This window comes from Cetorhinus maximus, chromosome 23 (genome assembly GCF_964194155.1).
Source record: "Cetorhinus maximus chromosome 23, sCetMax3.hap1.1, whole genome shotgun sequence".
NCBI classification, from domain to species: Eukaryota; Metazoa; Chordata; class Chondrichthyes; order Lamniformes; family Cetorhinidae; genus Cetorhinus; species Cetorhinus maximus.
Genome location: NC_135901.1, coordinates 24702188 through 24718130, shown reverse-complemented (window position 1 = coordinate 24718130; position 15943 = coordinate 24702188). Strand labels below are relative to the sequence as shown.

General features: G+C 40.4%; 5 protein-coding genes and 2 non-coding genes across 7 annotated transcripts in view; 6 read left to right on the top strand and 1 right to left on the bottom strand.

Moving 5' to 3' along the window:
• Window positions 1-15943, top strand: part of LOC144697259 (uncharacterized) — a 488548-nt gene that overhangs the window by 196657 nt on the left and 275948 nt on the right. The gene's annotated exons all lie outside the window — the stretch shown is intronic.
• LOC144697322 (uncharacterized) overlaps window positions 1-15943 on the top strand; it is a 166914-nt gene that overhangs the window by 38864 nt on the left and 112107 nt on the right. The gene's annotated exons all lie outside the window — the stretch shown is intronic.
• Window positions 1-15943, top strand: part of LOC144697208 (uncharacterized) — a 274466-nt gene that overhangs the window by 198647 nt on the left and 59876 nt on the right. The window lies entirely within an intron of this gene.
• Window positions 1-15943, top strand: part of LOC144697341 (uncharacterized) — a 77803-nt gene that overhangs the window by 17436 nt on the left and 44424 nt on the right. The window lies entirely within an intron of this gene.
• The window catches only part of LOC144697211 (uncharacterized), a 108764-nt gene that overhangs the window by 60701 nt on the left and 32120 nt on the right, over window positions 1-15943 (bottom strand). The window lies entirely within an intron of this gene.
• trnav-cac (transfer RNA valine (anticodon CAC)) lies at window positions 5926-5998 on the top strand. Its single transcript has one exon. It is a non-coding gene; the product is annotated as a tRNA-Val (tRNA).
• On the top strand, window positions 8761-8833 carry trnav-cac (transfer RNA valine (anticodon CAC)). The gene has a single exon. It is a non-coding gene; the product is annotated as a tRNA-Val (tRNA).

Sequence of the window (15943 nt, the reverse complement as noted above, 5' to 3'; positions counted from 1 at the left end):
CTTATGTTGACATTGTTATCTGAGTCTGGCTGCAGCATTCCAAATGAAAGCAGTGGAGTTCCATTTCTCCCAAACAAAGAGCCAGAGAGCTGCTGCCTGACAGCACAGTTTAACATTCCGGATAGGCTGACTGCAGTCATAGCTGGACAATGTATCTGTAGTGTAGTGGCTATTACGTTTTCCACACACATGAAAAGTCCCTGGTTCGAAATTGCGCAGAAACATTATCCAAGCTCGCTAATTTTGAGAGAAGAAAATTTGCGTATGTCAGGGTTGGTGTTGAATATTACCTGAATGTCGCATGGTACAGGCATGTGGCTTTTGCTCTTACCTGGGCCTTACAATTAATACAGCAAAATCAGAAGCGCTGAAATTTCATGACACTCTCAGTCAAAATAGTTCTGATGAAGAGTCATACGGACTCGAAACGTTAACTGAATTCCTCTCCGCAGATGCTGTCAGGCCTGCTGAGTTTTTCCAGTTAATTATATTTTTGAGTAGGAATAGACGTTTGTTTATTGACTTAGCACACATTTTAGCAGTGCATCCGAGCAGCAACAGGATTTAGTGGGTTTTTGATGCAGATTTACATCGTTACCCACCATCTCAATGATGTCTCATAGTAAAGGGTGCTCGTAAAGACAGACGCAAGCGATGCTGTAATTGAATCAGAGGAAATGACAGAGCTGGTACAGAATCATTCCTTTAAACAATCGGTCTTCAGCACAGAGTATCAGGGAAAACGACCCAGGGAGATGTGGAAACCAAGGCGCAGTGCAGATCTGCTGGCTACCCTCCTGTCTTCAACAAGGACGTGATTTAGCAACAGAAAGCTTCTCAGCTGGAACAAAGAGGGATCAAATATAATGAACGCATCATTCTCAAAACTGTTTCACCAGGTGGAAAGCGACAGTTGTCTTCCTGTAACAAGAATCATGACCCCTCAGCATAACCATTGGAATCCAGGGCTGTTAAACTCTAACAAACATTTTCCTCTGTAATATAATACCCTCGATTAAAGAGCTGTGGAGCAAAAGTAATAAGATTGTATAAAGCAACTTGGATATAATGATCAGAAAAAATAACACGTTCGTAAATTCGATATGAGATCCATTGCATAATTACACCATGCTCATATGGTAAAGTACATTAGGAAACCAAGCCCAAATCGTCAAGTCATTGGGTCAGGGCAAACTTGTGAATTAAGGCAAACCAGGTATGGATTCTGTAGACTACTTTTTCAAAAGGGAATTGAGCAATGTAATGAAAGAGGGAAAACAAACAGGTTTATTAAAAGAGAGAAGCAAATTGCGATTAATTAGTTTGCTCGTTTAAAACGGGGAAATAGGTCGGATGATGGTAGGGCCTCTAATGCCATTGTATGGATTCATGGTGCTCTGCCATTTTATTATTACATTGTTATATCAGTCTCGCTGCAACATCCCTGATAAGAGCAGCTGAATTCCATTTCTCCGCAACGGAGACCCAGGGTGCTGCTTTACAGCGCAATTTAACATTGGAGACAGGCTTACTGCTTCCACGGCAGTTTCTGTGGTGTAGTGGTTATAATGTTCGCCTAACACGCGAGAGGTTCCCAGCCCAAAACCGGGCAGAAGCATTATTAAAGCTTATTCATTATATAGTGAGAACGATAATTTGCATCGTTGAAGATTACCTCAATCTGCCATGTTGCATTTGCTTTCACCGAGGTCATAAAATGAATGCAGCACCATCAGACGTGCTGAGATTTTCATGACACACTTGAGTGGAAATACAAGTTCGTATTTCAATCGTCCCACATGTGAGCAGTTCGTTCAGTCAACAACAAAAATGAATGGGTCTTTCGATGCAGATAAACACAGTGCCTCAAAAAGATGTCTCAAAGCAATGTGTGCTCCTAAAGACAGGCAAAGAGGGATCAATTATAATTAACGCATCATTCTCAAAACTGTTCCCTGTAAAAGCATTTGATTTTGTTGAAATACTGACTGTTGTGCTAAATCTCAAATCAGACTCATATCAAGTGCATTACCTGGTGACTGGCATTCATTTGTTTGCCAGTCACGTTTGCAATTCGATGTTGTTGTATATTTCAGATAGTCTCAAGTCAAGCGAGGGGATCAATATCAAAAAAAATATTAAAACTGAATGTTGAATAACGGGAAGAACTGCTGGGTCAAGTGTGTTGAATTTCATCTTCTGAGGAGGAGAAGGGTGTTCCTAATGATTGAACAGAAAGCATTGCTGCCTGAGACATTTGCTGGACCGAGCCTTCTGTATTATTAAATTCAAAACAAACTGAGGCATCAGGTGGAAACCAACAGTTGTCTGCCTGTAAGAAGAATCATGACCTCTCAGCCGAACCATTGGAATCCTCTAAGCATTCTGGTAGAAGAACGCTGCCCTTTTTCCTAAACAAATATGTATTCTGTAAGGTTTCATTCCCAGGACAAAATTATTTAAAACCAAATGAACGAAACGAACTATTTCAGCATGTGATCCTGGCAGGGCTCTGTTTAACTGTAACAATCATTTTCTTCTGTAATATAACACCCTCGATTAACGAGTTGTGGAGGAAATGTAATTAGATTATGTAAATAACTCAGAAATAATTAGATGTTTGATCAGAAAAATGAGCACTTTCGTCAATCCGACATGAAATCAAGAGGAAAGGTAAATAATGTTCATATGCATAGCTATGTAGGGGACCCAGGTCTAAATCTTCATGGCATTGGGTGAAGGAAACAGTATTATTTAAGGCAAACTAGACATGGAATCTGCAGAAACTCCTTTTTCTAAAGGGAATTGTGCAATTATTTGATATTCAGAAAAATAACAGGTTTCCTAACAGAGAGAAAGATACTGTGATTAATTGGTTTGGTCTTTAAAAAAGCTGACAGAGACAGGATTTTGGAAGGGCCATGGTATGGATACAGTGTGTTTTGCCATTTTATGATGACATTGTTATATGAGTCTGTCTGCAGCGTTCCAAATTATAGCAGCTGAATTCCATTTCCCCCAAACAAAGAGCCAGAGAGCTGCTGCGGGACAGCAAACTTTAACATTCTGGATAGGCTGACTGCCGCCAAAGTCATGCAATGTTTCTGTAGTGCTGTGGTCATCACGTTCACCTCACACGCGAAAGGTCCCCGGTTTGAGACTGGGCAAAAACATTATCCAAGCTCGCTAATTTTGTGAGGGGGGAAATTTGTGCAATACAGGTTTGTTGAATCTTGCATGCTGCAGGCATGGTGCTTTTGCTCTTTTCTGGTCCTTAAAATGAATGCAGCAAAATCAGAAACGGTGAAATTTCATGACACACTGAGTAGAAATAGATGTTCGTTTTTTGAATCGGCACACATTTTAGCAGTTTGTCCGAGCAGCAACAGGATTTAGTGGGTTTTCAATGCAGATTTACATCGTTACCCACCATCTCTAAGATGTCTCATACTAAAATGCGCTCATAAAGACAGGCGCAAGCGATGCTGTAATTGAACCAGAGGAAATGACAGAGCTGGTACAGAATCACTCCTTTAAATAATCGGTCGTCAGCATAGAGTATCAGGAATAACGACCCAGGGTGATGTGGAAACCGAGGCGCAGTGTGGATCTGCTGGCTTCCTTCCTGTCTTCGACATGGACGCGATTTATGCTAGAGAAAGCTTCTCAGCTGGAACAAAGAGGGATCAAATATAATGAATGCATCATTCTAAAAACTGTTTCACCAGGTGGAAACCAACAGTTGTCTTCCCGTAACAAGAGTCATGACCTCTCAGCCTAAGCATTGGAATCCAGGGCTGTTAAACTCCAACAAACATTTTCCTCTGTAATATAACACCCTCGATTGAAGAGTTGTGGAGCAAAAGTAATAAGATTGTATAAAGCAAGTCGGTTATAATGATCAGCAAAAATAACACGTTCGTAAATTCGATATGAGATCCATTGCCATGCTCATATGGTAAAGTATATTAGGAAACACAAGCCCAAATCGTCATGTCATTGGGTCAGGGCAAACTTCTGAATTAAGGCAAACCAGGTATGGATTCTGTAGACTACTTTTTCAAAGGGGAATTGAGCAATGTAATGAAAGGGGGAAAAGAAACAGGTTTATTAAAAGAGAGAAGCAAATTGTGTTTAATTAGTTTGCTTGTTTAAAACGGGGAAATAGGTCGGATGATGGTAGGGCCTCTTATGCCATTGTATGGATACATGGTGCTCTGCCAGTTTATTATTACATTGTTAAATCAGTCTCGATGCAACATCCCTGATAAGAGCAGCTGAATTCCATTTCTCCGCAACGGAGACCCAGGGTGCTGCTGCGTTACAGCGCAATTTAACGTTGCAGACAGGCTTACGGCTAGCATGGCAGTTTCTGTAGTGTAGTGGTTATCATGTTCGCCTAACACGCGAGAGGTACCCAGCCCAAAACTGTGCAGAAGCATTATTAAAGCTTATTCATTATATAGTGAGAACGATAATATGCATCGTTGAAGGTTACCTCAATCTACCATGTTGCGTTTTCTTTCCCCGTGGTCATATAATGAATGCAGCAACATCAGACGTGCTGGGAATTTCATGACACACTTGAGTGGAAATACAAGTTCGTATTCCATCGTCCCACATGTGAGCAGTTCGTTCTGTCAACAACAAAAATGAATGGGTCTTTCGATGCAGATAAACACAGTGACTCACCGTGTCAAAGATGTCTCGAAGCAATGTGTGCTCATAAAGACAGGCAAAGAGGGATCAATTATTATTAACGCATCATTCTCAAAGCTGTTCCCTGTAAAATTGTTTGATTTTATTGAAATGCTGACTGTTGTGCTAAATCTCAAATCAGACCCGTATCAAGTGCATTACCTGGTGTCTGGCATTCATTTGTTTGCCAGTCATGTTTGCAATTCGAAGTTGTTGTATATTTCAGAGAGACTCAATTCAAGCGAGGGAATCAATATCAAAACTAAAATATTAAAACTGAATGTTGAATAACGGAAAAAAATGCTGAGTCAAGTGCCTTGAATTTCGTCTTCTGAGGAGGAGAAGGGTGTTCCTAATGATTGAACAGAAAGCATTGCTGCCTGAGTCATTTGCTGGACCGAACCTTCTGCATTATGAAATTCAAACAAATTGAGGCATCAGGTGGAAACCAACAGTTGTCTACCTGTAACAAGAGTCATGATCTCTCAGCCTAACCATTGGAATCCTCCAAGCATTCTGGTAGATCAACACTGCCCTATTCCCTAAACAAATATATATTCTGTAAGGTTTCATTCCCAGGACAAAACTATTTCAATCCAAGTGAACGAAACGAACTATTTCGGCATGTGATACTGGCAGGGCTCTGTTTAACTGTAACAATCATTTCTTCTGTGATATAACACCCTTGATTAACGAGTTGTGGAGCAAATGTAATTAGATTGTGTAAATACCTCAGAAATAATGAAATGTTTGATCAGAAAATGAGCACTTTCGTTAATTTGACATGAAATCAAGAGAAAAGGTAGATAATGTTCATAGGCATAGCTATGTAGGGGACCCAGGTCTAAATCTTCATGGCATTGGGTGACGGAAACTGTTATTTAAGGCAAACAAGGCATGGAATCTGCAGAAACTCCTTTTTCTAAAGGGAATTGTGCAATTAATTGATATTCAGAAAAATAACAGGTTCCCTAAAAGAGAGAAGGAAACTGCGATTAATTGGTTTGCTCTTTAAAAAAGCTGACAGAGACAGGATGTTGGAAGGTCTATGGTATGCATACATGGTGTTATGCCATTTTATGATGACTTTGTTATATGAGTCTGTCTGCAGCATTCCAAATTATAGCAGCTGAATTCCATTTCCCCCAAACAAAGAGCCAGAGAGCGGCTGCGTGACAGCAAACTTTAACATTCCGGATAGACTGACTGCCGCCCGAGTCACTCAATGTTTCTGTAGTGTAGTGGTTATCGCGTTCGTCTCACACGCGAAAGGTACCCGGTTCGAAACCGGGCTGAAACATTACCGAAGCTCGCTGATTTTGCGAGGGGGGAAATTTGCGTAATTCAGTTTTGTTGATTAATATTACCTGAATCTCGCATGCTACAGGCATGGTGCTTTTGCTCTTATCTGGTCGTTAAAATGAATGCAGCAAAATCAGAAACGGTGAAATTTCATGACACACTGAGTAGAAATAGATGTTAATTTTTGACTCGGCACACATTTTAGTAGTTCGTCCGAGCAGCAACAGGATTTAGTGGGTTTTCGATGCAGATTTACATCGTTACCCACCATCTCTAAGATGTCTCATACTAAAGTGCGCTCATAAAGACAGGCGCAAGCGATGCTGTAATTGAACCAGAGGAAATGACAGAGCTGGTACAGAATCACTCCTTTAAATAATCGGTCATCAGCATAGAGTATCAGGAATAACGACCCAGGGTGATGTGGAAACCGAGGCGCAGTGCAGATCTGCTGGCTTCCTTCCTGTCTTCGACATGGACGCGATTTATGTGCCAGAAAACTTCTCAGCTGGAACAAAAAGGGATCAAATATAATGAATGCATCATTCTCAAAACTGTTTTACCAGGTGGAAACCAACAGTTGTCCTCCTGTAACAAGAGTCATGACCTCTCAGCCGAAGCATTGGAATCCAGGGCTATTAAACTCTAACAAACATTTTCCTGTGTAATATATTACCCTTGATTGAAGAGTTGGAGCAAAAGTATTAAGATTGTATAAAGCAACTTGGATATACTGATCAGAAAAAATAACACGTTCATAAATTCGATATGAGATACATTGCATAATTACACCATGCTCATATGGTAAAGTATATTTGGAAACCAAGCCCAAATCGTCATGTCATTGGGTCAGGGCAAACTTGTGAATTAAGGCAAACCAGGTATGGGTTCTGTAGACTACTTTTTCAAAAGGGAATTGAGCAATGTAATGAAAGAGGGAAAACAAACAGGTTTATTAAAAGAGAGAAGCAAATTGTGATTAATTAGTTTGCTCGTTTAAAACGGGGAAATAGGTCGGATGATGGAAGGGCCTCTTATGCCATTGTATGGATTCATGGTGCTCTGCCATTTTATTATTACATTGTTATATCAGTCTCGCTGCAACATCCCTGATAAGAGCAGCTGAATTCCATTTCTCCGCAACGGAGACCCAGGGTGCTGCTTTACAGCGCAATTTAACATTGGAGACAGGCTTACTGCTTCCACGGCAGTTTCTGTAGTGTAGTGGTTATAATGTTCGCCTAACACGCGAGAGGTTCCCAGCCCAAAACCGGGCAGAAGCATTATTAAAGCTTATTCATTATATAGTGAGAACGATGATTTGCATCGTTGAAGATTACCTCAATCTGCCATGTTGCATTTGCTTTCACCGAGGTCATAAAATGAATGCAGCACCATCAGACGTGCTGATATTTTCATGACACACTTGTGTGAAAATAGAAGTTCGTATTTCCATCGTCCCACATGTGAGCAGTTCGTTCAGACAACAACAGGAATGAATGGGTTTTTCGATGCAGATAAACACAGTGACTCATCGGGTCAATGATGTCTCAAAGCAATGTGTGCTCCTAAAGACAGGCAAAGAGGGATCAATTATAATTAACGCATCATTCTCAAAGCTGTTCCCTGTAAAATTATTTGATTTTGTTGAAATGCTGACTGTTGTGCTAAATCTCAAATCAGACCCATATCAAGTGCATTACCTGGTGTCTGGCATTCATTTGTGAGCCAGTCATGTTTGCAATTCGACGTTGTTGTATATTTCAGAGAGTCTCAATTCAAGCGAGGGAATCAATATCAAAACTAAAATATTAAAACTGAATGTTGAATAACGGAAAAAAATGCTGAGTCAAATGTGTTGAATTTCGTCTTCTGAGGAGGAGAAGGGTGTTCCTAATGATTGAACAGAAAGCATTGCTGCCTGAGTCATTTGCTGGACCGAGCCTTCTGCATTATGAAATTCAAAACAACCTGAGGCATCAGGTGGAAACCAACAGTTGTCTGCCTGTAACAAGAGTCATGACCTCTCAGCCGAATCATTGGAATCCTTCAAGCATTCTGGTAGATCAACACTGCCCTTTTACCGAAACAAATATGTATTCTGTAAGGTTTCATTCCCAGGACAAACTTATTTCAATCCAAATGAACGAAGCGATCTATTTCGGCATGTGATCTTGGCAGGGCTCTGTTTAACTGTATGAATCATTTTCCTCTGTGATATAACACCCTCGATTAACGAGTTGTGGAGCAAGTGTAATTAGATTATGTAAATAACTCAGAAATAATGAGATGTTTGATCAGAAAAATGAGCACTTTCTTCAATTCGACATGAAATCAAGAGAAAAGGTAAATAATGTTCATATGCATAGCTACGTAGGGGACACAGGTCTAAATCTTCATGGCATTGGGTGAGGGAAACAGTATTATTTAAGGCAAACTAGACATGGAATCTGCAGAAACTTCTTTTTCTAAAGGGAATTGATATTCAGAAAAATAACAGTTTTCCTAAAAGAGAGAAGGATACTGCGATTAATTGGTTTGCTCTTTAAAAAAACTGACAGAGACGGGATGTTGGAAGGGCCATGGTATGGATACATGGTGTTTTGCCATTTTATGATGACATTGTTATATGAGTCTGTCTGCAGCATTCCAAATTATAGCAGCTGAATACCATTTCCCTCCAACAAAGAGCCAGGGAGCTGCTGCGGGACAGCAACTTTAACATTCCAGATAGGCTAACTGCCGCCAAAGTCCTTCAATGTTTCTGTAGTGTAGTGGTTATCACGTTCGTCTCACACGCGAAAGGGCCCCGGTTTGAAACCGGGCAGAAACATTATCCAAGCTCGCTACTTTTGTGAGGGCGGAATTTTGCGCAATTCAGGTTTGTTGATTAATGTTACCTGAATCTCGCATGCTACAGGCATGGTGCTCTTGCTCTTACCTGGTCCTTAAAATGAATGCAACAAAATCAGAAACGCTGAAATTTCATGACACACTGAGTAGAAATTCGTTTTTTGACTCGGCACACATTTTAGTAGTTCGTCCGAGCAACAACAGGATTTAGTGGGTTTTCGATGCAGATTTACATCGTTACCCACCATTTCTAAGATGTCTCATACTAAAGTGCGCTCATAAAGACAGGCGCAAGCGATGCTGTAATTGAACCAGAGGAAATGACAGAGCTGGTACAAAATCACTCCTTTAATTAATCGGTCTTCAGCATAGAGTATCAGGAAAAACGACCCAGGGAGATGTAGAAACCGAGGCGCAGTGCAGATCGGCTGGCTTCCTTCGTGTCTTCGACATGGATGCGATTTATGCGCCAGAAAGCTTCTCAGCTGGAACAAAGAGGGCTCAAATATAATGAACGCATCATTCTCAAAACTGTTTTACCAGGTAGAAACCAACAGTTGCCCTCCTTTAACAAGTGTCATGACCTCTCAGCATAACCATTGGAATCCAGGGCTGTTAAAGTTTAACAAACATTTTCCTCGATTGAAGAGTTGTGGAGCAAAAGTAATAAGATTGTATAAAGCAAGTCGGATATAATGATCAGCAAAAATAACACGTTCGTAAATTCGATATGAGATACATTGCCATGCTCATATGGTAAAGTACATTAGGAAACCAAGCCCAAATCATCATGTCATTGGGTCAGGGCAAATCTGCGAATTAAGGCAAACCAGGTATGGATCCTTTAGACTGCTTTTTCAAAAGGGAATTGAGCAATTTAATGAAAGGGGGGGAAGAAACAGGTTTATTAAAAGAGACAAGCAAATTGTGATTAATTAGTTTGCTCGTTTAATAAGGGGAAATAGGTCGGATGATGGTAGGGCCTCTTATGCCATTGTATGGATACATGGTGCTCTGCCATTTTATTATTACATTGTTATATCAGTCTGGCTGCAACATCCCTGATAAGGGCAGCTGAATTCCATTTCTCTGCAGCGGAGACCCAGGGTGCTGCTGTGTTACAGCGCAATTTAACATTGCAGTCAGGCTGACTGCTACCATGGCAGTTTCTGTAGTGTAGTGGTCATCATGTTTGCCGAACACGCGAGAGGTTCCCAGCCCAAAACCGTGCAGAAGCATTATTAAAGCTTATTCATAATATAGTGAGAACGATGATTTGCATCGTTGAAGATTACCTCAATCTGCCATGTTGCATTTGCTTTCACCGAGGGCATAAAATGAATGCAGCACCATCAGACGTGCTGAGATTTTCATGACACACTTGAGTGGAAATACAAGTTCGCATTTCCATCGTCCCACATGTGAGCAGTTTGTTCAGTCAACAACAGAAATTAACGGGTCTTTCGATACAGCTAAACACAGTGAGTCACCGTGTCAAGGATGTCTCAAAGCACTGTGTGCTCCTAAACACAGGCAAAGAGCGATCAATTATAATTAACGCATCATTCTCAATGCTGTTCCCTGAAAAATTCTTTGATTTTATTGAAATGCTGACTGTTTGCTAAATCTCAAATCAGACCCATATCAAGTGCATTACCTGGGGTCTGGCATTCATATGTTTGCCAGTCACGATTGCAATTCGACGTTGTTGTATATTTCAGAGGGTTTCAAGTCAAGGAAGGGAAACAATATCAAAAAAAAAATTAAAACTGATTGTTGAATAACGGAAAAAAATGCTGAGTCAAGTGTGTTGAATTTTATCTTCTGTGGAGGTGAAGGGTTTTCCTAATGATTGAGCAGAAAGCATTGCTGCCTGAGACATTTGCTGGACCGAGCCTTCTGCATTATGAAATTCAAAACAAATTGAGGCATCAGGTGGAAACCAACAGTTGTCTGCCTGTAAAAAAAGTCATGACCTCTCAGCCTAACCATTGGACTCCTCCAAGCATTCTGGTAGATCAACACTGCCCTTTTTCCTAAACAAATATATATTCTGTAAGGTTTCATTCCCAGGACAAAATTATTTCAAACCAAATGAATGAAACGAACTATTTCAGCATGTGATCCTGGCAGGGCTCTGTTTAACTGTAACAATCATTTTCTTCTGTGATATAACACCCTCGATTAACGAGTTGTGGAGCAAGTGTAATTAGATTATGTAAATAACTCAGAAATAACGAGATGTTTGATCAGAAAAACGAGCACTTTCGTCAATTCGACATGAAATCAAGAGAAAAGGTAAATAATGTTCATATGCATAGCTATGTAGGGGACCCAGGTCTAAATCTTCATGGTACTGGGTGAGGGAAACAGTATTATTTACTGCAAACTGGGCATGGAATCTGCAGAAACTCATTTTTCTAAAGGGAATTGTGCAATTAATTGATATTTAGAAAAATAACAGGTTCCCTAAAAGCTGAATTCCATGTCCTCCAAACAAAGAGCCTGAGAGCTGCTGCGGGACAGCAACCTTTAACATTCCGGATAGGCTGACTGCTGTCCCAACTATTCGATGCTTCTGTAGTGTAGTGGTTATCTCGTTCTCTTCACACGCGAAGAAACCGGACAGAAACCTTATCCAAGTTAGCTAATTTTGTGAGACGGAATTTTGGCAATTCAGGTTTGTTGATTAATGTTATCTGAATCTCGCATGCTACAGGCATGGTGCTTTTGCTCTTACCTGGGCCTTAAAATGAATGCAGCAAAATCAGAAACGCTGAAATTTCATGACAAGCTGAGTAGAAACAAATGTTCGTTTTTTGACTCAGCACGCATTTTAGCAGCTCGCCCGGTGAGCAACAGAATTTAGTGGGTTTCGATGCAGATTTACATCGTTACTCACCATCTCAAAGATATCTCATACTAAGATAAAAGCAAAATTTGCGGATGCTGGAAATCTAGAACAAAAACAAAAATAGCTGGAAAAACTCAGCAGGTCTGACAGCATCTGCGGAGAGGGACACAGTTAACGTTTCGAGCCCGTATGACTCTTCATCAGAACTCAGCAAAAATCGAAAAGAGGTTAAATATAAGCTGGTTGAAGGGGCGGCGGGGGGTGGGGATGGTGGTGGGGTGGGGGGGGGGGCGGGGTGGCGGGGGGGCTGATGGGACAGGTAGAGCTGGATAGAAGGCCAGTGATAGGTGGAGATTGCCAAAAGATATCATAGACAAAAGGGCAAAGAGGTGTTGACGGTGGTGATATTAGCTAACAAATGTGCCAATGGGGACATTAAGGGTAGAAAGCAGAACGAGCAAGGTACAGATAGCCATAGTGGGGGTGGGGTGAAGGGAAGGGATCAAAATAGGCTAAAAGGTAGAGATAAAACAATACATTTAAAAATAATTTAAATAGGTGGGAAAAGAAAAATATATATAAATTATTGGAAAAAGGCATATCGGAAAAGGGGTGGGGCTGGAGGAGCGAGTTCATTATCTAAAATCGTTGAACTTAATATTCAGTCCGGAAGGCTGTAAAGTGCCTAGTCGGAAGATGAGGTGCTGTTCCTCCAGTTTGCATTGAGCTTCACTGGAACAATGCACCAGGCCAAGGACGGACATGTGGGCATGACAGCAGGGTGGTGTGTTGAAATGGCAAGCGACAGGGAGGTCTGTGTCATGCTTGCAGACAGACCGAAGGTGTTCCACTTAGTAGTCACCGAGTCTGCATTTGGTCTCTTCAATGTAGAGGAAACCGCATAGGGAGCAGCGAATGCAGTAGACTAAATTGAGGGAAGTGCAAGTGAAATGCTGCTTCACTTGAAAGGAGTGTTTCATACTAAAGTGTGTTCATTCGGACAGGTGCAAGCGATGCTGTAATTGAACCAGAGGAAATGACATAATCACTCCTTTAAATAATCGGTCTTCAGAATAGAGTATCAGGAAAAACGACCCAGGGAGATGTGGAAACCGAGGCGCAGTGCAGATCTGCTGGCTTCCCTCCTGTCTTCCACATGGACGCGATTTATGCGCCAGAAAGCTTCTCAGCTGGAACAAAGAGAGATCAAATATCATGGACGAATCATTCTAATAACTGTTCCCAGTAAAATTATTGGATTTTGTTTCAAAGCTAACTGTGCTCAATTTCAAATGAGCACGATATGATTTGCATTCCCTGCTGACTGGCATCCTTCTGTCTCTCAGTCATGTTCGTAGTTCGAGTTTGCTGTATATTTCAGAGAGTCTCAATTCAAATGAAGGCATCAATAACAGATAAAATATGAATGTTAAATATAGAATAGCAGAACAAATACTAAGTAAAGTTTGTTCAATTTCGTCTTCCAAGGATAAGACGGATGTTCCTAATGATTGAGCAGAAAGCATTGCATCCAGAGACATTTGCTGGACGTACACTTCTACATTGAGAAATTCAAAACAAGCTGAGGCACCAGGGTGAAACCAACAGTTGACTCCCTGCAACAAGCGACATGGCCTCTCAGTCCAACCATTGGAAACCTCCAAACATTCTGGTAGCTCAGCACTGCCCTGTTTGTTACACAAATATTTATCCTCTGTAAGATTCCGGTCCAGGAACAAACTTATTTCAAACCAAATGAAGTAAACGAACAATTGAAGCACGTGACCTTGGCAGAGTCCTGTTAAACTCCGGAACAAACATTTTCCTCTGTAATATCGCAACCTCGATTGAAGGGCTGTGGAGAAAAAGCAATAAGATTGTAAAAATAATAAGGTTGAAAAAATGACACTTTCATAAATTCGATATGAGGATCAATTGCATAATTACATCATGTTCATATGCTATATTATTCATATTAGGAACCCAAGTCCAAATCGACATGTGAACCTTGTGAATTAAGGCAAACTAGGCATGGATTCTGCAGAAATTGCTATTTCAAAAGGGAATCGAACAATTTAATGAAAGGGAGGAACAAATAGGTTTATTAAAAGAGAGAAGCAAATTGTGATTAATTAGTTTGCTCATTTAAAAAGGGGCCAGTGGTCGCATGGTGGAAGGGCCTCTTATGCGATTGTATGAATACATGGTGCTCGGCCACGTTATGATTCCATTGTTATAACAGTCTTGCAGCAGCATTCCTGCTAATTGCAGCTGAATTCCATTTCTCTGCAATAGACACCCAGAGTGCTGCTGCGTTGCAGCGCAGTTTAACATTCCAGACAGGCTCAATGGAAACATGACAGTTTCTGTAGTATAGTGGTTATCACGTTCGCCTAACACACGAAAGTCAATAGTTAGGGTGATTTGTAAGCTTACTTGAATCTCCTATGTTGCAGGCATGTTGCATTTGCTCTCACCAAGGTCATAAAATGAATGCAGCAAAATCAGGTGTGCTGCGATTTCATGACACACTTGAGTAGAAATAAATGTTCGTATTTCACTGTGCTCACATATTAGCAGTTCGTCCAGTCAACAACAGAAATAAATGCGTATTTCAATACAGATTAACACAGTTACTCACCATGTCAAAGATGTCTCATAGTAATGTGTGTTCAGAACGACAGACAAAGAGGGATCAGATATAATTCCCAAATCTGTTTCTTGTAAAATTCTTTGTTTTTGTTGAAATGCTGACTGTTTTGCTAAATCTCAAATCAGACCCATATCAAGTGCATTACCTGGTAACTGGCATTCTTTTGTTTGCTAGTCACGTTTGCAATTCGATGTTGTTGTATATTCCAGAGAGCCTCAAGTCAACCGAGGGCATAAATATCAAAAAATATATCAATACTGAATCTTGAATAACGTAAAAAATTCTGCTGAGTAAAGTTTGTTGAATTTCGTCTACTGAGGAGGATAAGGGTGTTCCTGATGATTGAGCAGAAAGCATTGCTGCCTGAGACATTTGCTGGACCGAGCCTTCTGCACCATGACACTCAAAACAAACTGAGGCACCGGGTGGAAACCAACAGTTGTCTTCCTGTAACAAGAGTCATGACCTCTCAGCCTAACCATTGGAATCCTCCAAGCATTCTGGTAGATCAACACTGCCCTTTTTCCTAAACAAATATGTATTCTGTAAAGATTTCATTCCCAGGACAAAATTATTTCAAACCAAACGAATGGAACGAACTATTTCAATATGTGACCTTGGCAGGGCTCTAACTGTATCAATGATTTCCCTCGATTAATGGGTTGTGGAGTAAATATAATTAGATTGTGTAAATAACTCAGAAATAATGAGGTGTTTGATCAGAAAAATGAGAACTTTCATCAATTCGACATGAAACCAAAAGATAAGTAAATAATTTTCATATGCATAGCTATGTAAGGAACACAAGTCTAAAGTTTCATGGCATTGGGTAAGGGGAACAGTGTTAATTAAGGCAAACTGGGCATGGAATCTGCAGAAACTCCTTCTTCCGAAGGGAATTGTGCAATTAATTGATATTCAGAAAAATAACAGGTTTACTAAAAGAGAGAAGGAACCTGAGATTAATTCGTTTGCACTTTTAAAAAGCTGACAGCCAGGATGATGGAAGGGCCATGGTATGGATACACGGTGTTATGCCATTTTATGATGACATTCTTATATGAGTCTGCCTGCAGCATTCCAAATTAAAGCAGTGGAATTCCAATTCTCCCAAACAAAGAGCCAGAGAGCTGCTGCATGATAGCACAGATTAAGCCGTCACACTTCAAATTGACAGAAGCGGTTTGAAAAACCTCTCAATGTTTCATTGTTTAAAACTCTAATATAAATGTCCCAGATCTTAAACATCTGTTTCATTATTTTATCCTATTTTACAGACCAAGTGATCGGTTGAATTTTGGGCACCGTAGATTTTCATCAGCTCTTTATTGAAATCTCTGTATTCCGAATTTAAAATGTGTCCTTTTGGTGACTCTAAAAATGAAATACCTTCAGTTTGTTTCCGAGTTTGTAACTGAGACAATCATGGATGGCATTTCTGGTTTCCTATTTGAAATTTTCGAGATAACTATGGCTGTATTCTAATTGTAGCTTATAATTACCCTGTAGTTTGAATTCCCCGTGTAAATAAATAACTTTTCTCATTCCTCATTCACAATTATCCCCTTCCGTTTATGTTGAGC